The following is a 7975-nucleotide window of genomic DNA, read 5'->3' as shown; positions in this document are numbered from 1 at the left end:
TATACAAATCAAAGCAACCAAACGAATCACTTACTAAAATTAAATTAAATGATTATACCATGCCTGCAACGTTTGACTGCATAGTATATTTCATTACCGGACGCATTTGTCAACAATTGTTGACATTTGTACAATGTAGTACAGTAATGCTTCGAAATAAGCAAGTGGCTCGGGACCGAACAGTTGCTTATTTCGAAGCAGGTATGCTATTCGGCTTGACTTTGTTCTCGAAACGGGACGATAGAGAACGCGAGAAACGAGTGAGAGATCCGAGGTAGCGGCAAATCATAAAGTGATCGGCCGAGCAGCGATGTTATTTTTTGGACAAGGATAGAATATAGCATGCCCTCTCATTCTCGCACTATGCTTTATTTCGAAGCAAATATACCAGACTGAGAAAGCATTATATATATTCCATCCTTCTTCTACTAACCGATGTCACTGCTCAGTCGAGCGTGAAATTTATTACACTAAACATCGGCTTCGCGCTTTCATGGACCTCTCACTCATTTCTCGTACCTCTCACTTTGCGGGCGACTTGAAACAAAGAAGAGGGGATACGGAGTTGCTTATTTCGAAGCAGAGACCACTTGCTTATTTCGAAGCATTACTGTACATGGAAAGAAGCAGTTACTGCAAATAGTAACAATTATGGTGCCAAACAAAAATTCGGTGACCAACTGCAATGTATTTTTGTACATTCTAACATAGGATTTTTTAATTTTGTAAAAAAATTAGAAAATATATTTCTACAAGCAGCAAATATATTACGGAAACAAAATCAAAGACAGGATTTTTGGAATTTATTATTGATATCCAAAATCTGAAAAAATATATCAAGATTATGTTGAAACGAGATATTTAAAATATATTTTGTCATATACATTATCTCAGGATCATCTTGAGATATTTTTTTCATGCATCCGATCAATGGGAGGATACCACAATAATCCCAATTGCTTCCAATTCACCGCAGCTTATAAATGCCTCCTCCATCACAACGAAATAAAATCGTCAGCGGCAGCAAATTGTCTGCCGCTTGATAACGCAAACATCTCGACGATATCTTCCAAAAGAATTAAAAACTGTAAGTGATTTTTCGAAGAAGATGTCGATGATGTAATTATTGACGATATTCCAATCGAATTTATTAATTCAATAGCACACCACGCCGTGTTACATGTCGCAGGATTTGTTGAAATGCGTGCTGTAAAAAAACTTGCCTGCTGCATATGCATTCAACTCTTGAATGAATCAGTAGAGACATGTTCATTTTTTATTCATGCAAAAAGTCTTGGCGGTTTACGATATCCGAGACAAGCCACTTATTCTATAATAAGTGTAGATGAGAAAATGTTCAATATTTAGAGTAGAAAAGAAATTAAAAACAAAAAATGTTTTTCAGAAAATTACTATAAATGTCATCAGAAATTTAAACGTTGAAAAACTATCCAAAAATTTTGATGCGCATATTACAGACAATGATTTGTTAGAAAATCATAAATACGAGCTGATCAAAACAATTATTGAATTGTATTTAAAAGTAAAATTATATTATTTCGGTAAAAAAAGGTATATAGTCAAAGGCGTTGACTACTAATGGTCACGGCGAATACGAAATTAGCGGACGCCGCTAGCCATGTGCCGAATTCAAAATGGCGTCGATTTTTAACGGACGCCTTCCGCGGCGCAAAAAGTCTCACAACCTACGTCACTGAAGATCCTGGAGAAAAGATGTTGTGGTGATGCTAAATCCGCAGCAGGATGTCCCAGAAAAAGACGCCGGTGTCGTTGGCTTCACGCAAACACCCTTGCAGAGAAAGGCGCCGGTGACGTTGGCATTACGCAAACATCCTCGCAGAAAAAGGCGCCGGTGACGCTGAACAGCCCGTAGAAATGGATGTCTGAAGACCATCAGGCGGAGAATTCTGCGCTGCATTAGCAACTGCGTAGACGAACGTGGTTAACCAACGGCAAAAGCCACTGGCAAAAATCACGTGGTCACAATGAAGAGCCGTTGTAACGAACAGAGACGGATACCACATAGGGTGCGTTACACTTAACGCTCATATCGCTCTTGGTGCCGTTCCACTTATTGCACTCGGCGCTCAGCGGACGGTGTAATGAGCAACTTCAGGCGATAAAAATGAACGTTCGGTCGGCGTGAGCGTGTGACGTTATTAGTCATCCACAATTTATTCCAAAGAAATTTTATATACCAAAAAATGGAAAAAGTAACTTTATATTGTCCCGAAAATGAACAAATGTACATGACAAACGCATTCGTCACTGATCCACGCACTATTGTGCAGCTCGTCCAAAATATCGAAACATAATAAAAACGTTTCCGCGACCGAGTGTAGCATGGTTTCTCGCTACTGTGTAGGCCCAACAAAACTAAAAATCACGTCAGGATCACCACTGTAGGGTTTTAGTCGACTCCGGAGGATGCCTGCTAGGCATTCCTTACACCTTGCGTGTTCACATCTCGTAGTTAATAATCATACACGTAATTACGGTTAAAGATAACTTCTATTTCAGCATGCGTCTATACGCCATGCCGTGTGTGCTTCTTCTCCTCGGCTCTACTCCCCCACTCCACACCGTGGGTTCGCCGAGAGATTGGTATACATAGTGTCACAGCCGACTCTAGTACTAGCCATGCTGAACAACGTGGCAACACCGCTCACGTGACAATCGGGAGTCCTATTTTCAAAAACAGAGTCCTGTGCTGGGAATTGTAATTACTGTCTTTTTTAATTAAAAGCTGTAGTAATATACGCTATTTTGTATTAATTATGTATAAACAATACATAAACGTTGCAACTATGGCAAGTAGAAGTGATGTGGTAGTATAAAATTGTTATAAATGTAATATAAATTTTGTGTACTCTCGAAGTAGTTTGGTGTTGTGAAGCATGATATTTGAAATATTTACAGTGGTTTCAAGAAAATTTAGGTATGAAGCAAAATGAGACCATCTTTGGATCAAATTGAAACATTTAAGAATTGATAAACGTGTATATAAGTGAATAAAAACCTTGAAACAAGCGAAATTATTGGAACGAAACCAAAGAGGTTATGTGAAGTCCAGAGAGTAGCCGAGAGTCCGACGACGTTGATTGGCTGGGAGTCTGGGAGTCCGGGAGGCAGATAGAGTAGGGTTAGATGTTGATATATTCAGACCGGACTCCCGCGGTGTTGCCATTTTTACTTCAGCACGGCTAGTACTAGAGTCGGCTGTGATAGTGTCCGTTCGTCTAGTGAAAAAGCACTGACTTTGGAATCCAAGTTTAACTGCAGTAAATATCATAAATCTCATTATTTAATAAAAGCGTTAAAATATTTAACATAATCATCTAATAAAAACTTTAGAATATTCAATAATTTATTTGAAATTACAAAATACACTATACCAACGGACACTATGATGCATACAGTACGTACCAACCTAAGAGAGTAGGGGTACCAACCTCTCGGCGAACCCATGGTGCAGAGTGGGGAGTCAGAACTAGAGAGAAGAAGCAAGTCTGTTACAGATTCTACAGGGTGTCCAACGACTACGTCAACAACCGAAGAGGGATGATTAACAAGGTAATTCTAAACAACGTTTTCCTTTGCCAAAATGTTGGTTAAGGCTTCGTTTTCGAGTTATTAACAAAAAACACTGGTCAATCAGAGCGCGCAAACTACGAGTGTTGAGTTTGCTGTGTTCAAGCCGTGGTCGTGCTCTCGTGGTTCGGCCCGCGCTAAAGGCGCGTTCTGATTGGCCAGTGTTTTTTGTTAATAACTCGTAAACGAAGCCTTAATCAACATTTTGGCAAAGGAAAAAGTTGTTTAGAATCACCTTGTCAATCATCCCTCTTCGGTTATTGACGTAGTCGTTAGACACCCTGTATGTATAGAATGACTAACACGTGGTAGAATATCGTTTAATGTAATTGTTTCTATGTCTTTATTTGTTGTTGGAAATATATATTACGTATAATTTCTAATAAAAATTAATGTAATAAATCTGGAGGTAATGATTTCTTTCCTTGACATTTTGAATATGCAGTTTTCTATAATGAGTAATTCAAATGACAGCAAATTTATTGTACCTGTTAGTGATAATGTCATGTCCCAGAAAGTCTAATTCAATTTTTTATTAAATTTAGGTGTCTTCAGAATTTTTTAAACATGACTCAATTCGCTAGAGCTAAAGGATTTAAAGCTCCCAATGAAAGATTACAATGAAATACCTTGAGATCTAATGAAAGACCTTATTGGTAAGGGACCAACAATGTCGAGCACGATTCTCTCAAAAGGTGCTCCTACATTGTAAACTTTCATAAGTCCTCTTTCCTTCCCCATAGGACCTTTCTTCGCCATACATCGATAACACCGACGACACCAATCCTCCACATTTCTACGGTGACTAAGCCAGAAAAATCGCTGACGAACCTTGGCCAATGTCTTACGAATTCGGAAATGTCCTCCAGACGACGCATCGTGGCACTCCTGGAGAACCTCCTCGACTTTACTCCTTGGTACAATTAATAATCTGGCAACTTCTTTTTCGTCAACGGACTTCCATCTTACAATAAGCCTTGATGAATTTCCAATGAATCCCAAAGTACCCAGAGGAACTTTGCTCCAGAAGAAAGAGCGGAAACTTCCTGTCAATCTGATTTATGTTCTTTACTCTTTCTTTCCAGAATAAAACCGATATCCTCGTCATTCTGTTGTTCTTTAATCCATTCTTCAAAATTTCCAGGTTTACAAACAGTCCTAAAGATGTGATGTTCCTCTTCGTGATCCTTTTCTTCCAGGCGGGTACAACGCTTGCAATGCGAAGCTTCGCGGGGTCTTTTCGATAGACTGTCCGCATTTCCGTGATTCTTTCCTTCGCGATGCTTAATTTCCAAGTCATATTCTTGTAATCGTTCAATCCATCTTGCAGTCTGCCCCTCTGGATTCTTGAATGAGAACAGCCATCTCAAAGAAGCGTGATCGGTCCTTACCAGAAATTTACGTCCATAAAGATAATGATGGAAATGCTCTATGGATTTTACAATAGCTAACAGTTCTCTTCTGGTCACGCAATAATTCCTCTCAGCCTTTCCTAACATTTTTGAGAAATAGGCTACAACCTTTTCTTGTCCTTCTTGGACCTGAGAAAGGACTGCTCCAATTGCAACATTCGATGCATCTGTATCAAGAATAAAATCTGCATCAGGAAGAGGGTAGGCCAGAACTGGGGATTCTGCAAGATGCCTCTTCAATTTTTCATAAGCACCCTGCCATTCTTCTGACCAACGGAAAGGTACTCTGTCCTCAATAAGATGATATAATGGTTTCGCGATGAAAGAGAAATCCTTCACAAATTTTCTATAATAAGTGCAGAGACCCAGGAAACTTCGCAGCTCAGTCCCGTTCTTTGGGACTGGCCAATTTTGTACCGCTGAAATTTTCTCTGGATCAGTCTTCACTCCATCTTCTGAGACTATGTGCCCCAAATGTACTTGACTTCTCGACCAAAGAAATTGCATTGCGTCGCGCAAGCGGGAGAACACAGTTCTTATATGCTCAATCTCTTGTTCAAAACTCTTTGCAAAATGTATAACGTCATCCAAATATACAAGACAAATCTTCCAATTTAAACCTTTTAAAACATTCTCCATCAAGCGTTCGAAAGTAGCCGGAACGTTACAAAGTCCGAAGGGCATGATTCTAAATTGGCACAGTCCTGTGTCAACACAGAAGGCGGTTTCTTCCTTATCTTCGTCATCAACCAAAATCTGCCAATAACCGACCACCGCGTCCAAAGTGTCCTCGATTCTCGGCAACGGATATGAATCCTTCTTCGTAACTTCGTTGAGACGTCGATAATCTACACAAAATCTGGTAGTTCCGTCCTTCTTGACTAGAATAATTGGCGAAGCCCATGGACTCTTCGACTTTTCAGTCACTTCTTGTCGTTCCATTTTTGCAAGAAATTCCTTAACTTCATCTCAGCGGTGTAAAGGTAACCGTCGTGGAGGCTGTTTAATTGGTGAACAAGATCCTGTGTCTATTTTATACTGGACAATATCACATTTACCAACCTCTTCCGAATTCTTGGCAAAACTGTCCTGAAATTCAAGAAGCAAATTCCTAAATGCAATCTGTTGCTCTTCATTCGTATCCTTTCCACTTCGAGTATACAGTTCCTGAAGATATTCCGGGACGGAATCCTCTGTATTCCGATATCCTAAATCGGAAACGTTCCGCGACACACCGATCATTTCTTGCTGAGGGACCGGTGGCGAAAGCTGAGGTATCGCGAGTCCAACGGAAGCAGAAGTATTTACAGGAACGGTCTCGCGATCCCCATTACGGATTGTCGTGACCGAAAAATTTTCTAAAAACGACTGAAAATTTGACGATAGCACCTGATAATTGCTTTCCATCGCTCCAATTCGTCCTTCCAACGCCTTCTTCGCTGAATAAGCCGCTCTCTCTGCCTGCTGCTTCTCTTCAGCGCGAGAGCGCTCCTCTTCCCATCGGAAGTCGAAGACGCGTTGCTGCTCCTGAAACTGCGAAGAAATGCTCCCCTGCAAGTTTTCGAAGAGCGTCTCCAACGATACAAGGGCGACTTCGTCCCCAATTGATGAACGAGTCTTCATCCCACTTCAGACACTAATGTTGCGCCGAGGAGCGGTGCTTGTAGTTTCCATTTCAAATAATAACGGCAACGAACAACAAACAAAACTGTATATTTAAAATACAGAGCAATTAGAGAACACAATTCCATAGGTCTGTTCGCGACGGCTTCTCGAGACCTTCTCAATATTCGAATATCACGCTGTTGTCCAAGAGACCCAAAACAACCGGTAATGTGTTTCCGCTCGAAACAAGGAATAGATTCTTCTCATGATACGTCGACACCTTCTCGCGGGCAATTGATGTATCGATAAAGCGACAGCTTCTCGCTGTTGCAACCATACGTTCTAATTTCAGTCTTGGTCTTTTTTTGTGCGGTCTTCATCGCTGCAGCGTATGTACCATCCACGATTTCATCAATTTCATCCTTTTTGCATTCTGGGGAATGATTATTAATAACCTTATTCATGACCCTTATCATTAATTGCGGTCGTAATATAACTAATTTCTTCAGTAGTTTTTATACTCGTATGATTATCATCCACTTCAATCATATCGTCAAAGATATATGTATTTGTCATCGAATATGGCATTTCATTTGTTCGCCAAATCTTCTTCTGCGAAATTAGATGAGAAAACACTCGGCGCAGTTTTCATTAACATTGGCACGATTTCTGCTATTTCTGGATTTATTTTAATATTACTATCACCACCACCGCCACCACCACCGGATCTGTAACCGATCTTGCCTTTGGTGGCTGGATGTGTTCTGAAAATCGACCCAAAGGTCACATTCAAGGTCACTACAAGATAGTACTTTACGAAAAATGTGTTCTTTTCAAGATAATAAGGGGGTCCCACACTTTTCGAATACCCTGTATATTACAATATAATGAAATATGAAACTTTATTGATTTATACATATAACACCATTGACTTTTTAACTAAACCTTACATTCTAATAAACACTAGATATAATGAGAATATTTATATAAACTGAAATATATTATCTTAACAAAAGAACAAAAAGATGCGCAACATTGGTTCGCAAAAGAGAAAAGAACAAAGAATAATTTTTTTTTACGATCATATATCTCTTAACACTAGAGCACGCGCCATTAAATTTGCTCCTTCTGGAGCAGTTTGGGCTTCGTCTAATGATCGGCTCATTTCGTATAGAGCTTTTCCCAGGTATGTTACATCATTGGCACCCCGGATCGGTTTTGTCCAGTCGGCTTGTCGGACGCTGTTTCTATAATCACAGTCGATAACAGATTTGAATACTGTAGCTAGGAACTCATTATTATCAGAAGCTAATCCTTTGAAGTAGTCGTTGTCTATAATCCTTGCC

This window comes from Osmia bicornis, chromosome 6 (genome assembly GCF_907164935.1).
Source record: "Osmia bicornis bicornis chromosome 6, iOsmBic2.1, whole genome shotgun sequence".
NCBI classification, from domain to species: Eukaryota; Metazoa; Arthropoda; class Insecta; order Hymenoptera; family Megachilidae; genus Osmia; species Osmia bicornis.
This window is presented reverse-complemented; position numbering follows the sequence as displayed.